The sequence below is a fragment of the Chrysochloris asiatica genome, unplaced genomic scaffold (genome assembly GCF_000296735.1).
Source record: "Chrysochloris asiatica unplaced genomic scaffold, ChrAsi1.0 scaffold00353, whole genome shotgun sequence".
Lineage (NCBI taxonomy): Eukaryota > Metazoa > Chordata > Mammalia > Afrosoricida > Chrysochloridae > Chrysochloris > Chrysochloris asiatica.
Window position 1 is genome coordinate 1,731,219 of NW_006408871.1, and position 1,719 is coordinate 1,732,937.

Genomic DNA, 1,719 nt, shown 5'->3' on the forward strand with positions numbered 1-1,719 from the left:
CAATAGGATGAATGTAAAACTGATATTCTCCCATGCAACCCCACATAATTCACAATAAAAACTTAAAAAAAAAAAAAAAAAAGAATATGGAAGAAATATATAGTTCCAAAAAGAATTGGTCAATAATCAACAATTCCAAGGAGTCAGCTTATGGTCAAGAAACAATGGTATTGAAGAAAAAAAATCCAGGCTGCACTAAAAACTGATGAAAATAAGACTCCAGGAATTGATGCAATACCAACGTAAATATTTCAACAAATAGATGCAATGCTGGAGGCGCTCATTTGTGTATGCCAAGAAATTTAGAAGACATTTTACCTAGCCAACAGACTGAAAGACATCTATATTTGTGCCCATTCTAAAGAAAAGTGACCCTACAGAATGTGGAAATTACTGAACAATATCATTAATATCCCATGCAAGTAAAATTTTGCTAAAGAAAATTCAAAAACAGTTGCAGCTGTGAGTCAACAGGGAGCTGCCAGAAATTAAAGCCAGATTCAGAAGAGGACACAGAATAAGGGTTATGGTGATGTCACATGGATCATGGCTGAAAATGGAATACCAAAAGATGTTTGCTTGTGTTTTATTGACTATGCAAAGTTATTCTACTATATGGATCATTAAAAACTATGGATAATATTGTGAAAAATGGGAATTCCAGAAAACTTAATTGTGCTCATGTGGAACCTATACAAAGGCCAAGAGATAATAGTTCAAATGAAACAAGGAGATACTGAAATCAGAAATTGTGTCCATCTGGTTTGTATCCTTCTTCTGCACTTAATCTGTATGCTGAATAAATAATCCTAAAAACTGGACTTCATGAAGAAAGAATCAGGAACAGGATTTGAGGATGGCTTATTAACAACCCTTGATATGCAGAATGATGCAACCTTGCTTGCTAACAGTTAAGAGGACTTAAAGCACTTACTGATGACAAAGAATACAGACAGGATTACACCTCAATGTAAAGAAAATAACAATCCTCACACCTGGACCAGTAAACAACATCATAATAAACAGAAAAGATTGAAATAGTCAAGGATTTCATTTTACTTGGATCTACAATCAACACTCATCGAAGCAGCAGTCAAAATTAAACAACATATTGCTCTGGGCAAATATGCTACAAAAGATCTCCTTAAAGAGGATTATAATCATTGCAGTGAATCGAAATACAATAGGATGAATGTAAAGCTGATGTTCTCCCATGTAAACTATCACTCAATTCACACATTTAAAACTACAAAAAGATCTCCTTAAAATGTGGCCTCCTGTTCCTCCCACCACCAATACAGCACTGAGTCACTGCCTGAGCAACTCTGCCACCTTGTTGCTCATTCTAGCCAATGATATTTGGAGTTCTTACTAAACAACATGGCAGACATTGACAACAAAGAACAGTCTAAACTTGATCAAGGTTTGGACAATGTTGAAAAAACAGAAGAAGAAACTGGTGAAACAAAAATCAAAGTGTGTCAATTGACTGTTCAGATAATGCAAAATCTTCAGATTCTTGCCGCCCTTCAAGAAAGACTTGATGGTCTGGTAGATACACCAACAGGGATACATTGAAGCTTGCCTAGGGTAACTACCTTAAGACAAATGAATGCTCTTAAAAATCTTCATGTTAAATGTGCATAGATAGAAGCCAAATTCTATAAGGAAGTTCATGATCTTTTTTTTTTCTATTTGCAGTTTATTCTTTTTTTTTTT

General features: G+C 34.6%; 1 protein-coding gene across 1 annotated transcript in view; it reads left to right on the top strand.

Annotated features, from left to right (window-relative positions):
- INTU (inturned planar cell polarity protein) overlaps nucleotides 1–1,719 on the top strand; it is a 156,178-nt gene that overhangs the window by 78,501 nt on the left and 75,958 nt on the right. The window lies entirely within an intron of this gene.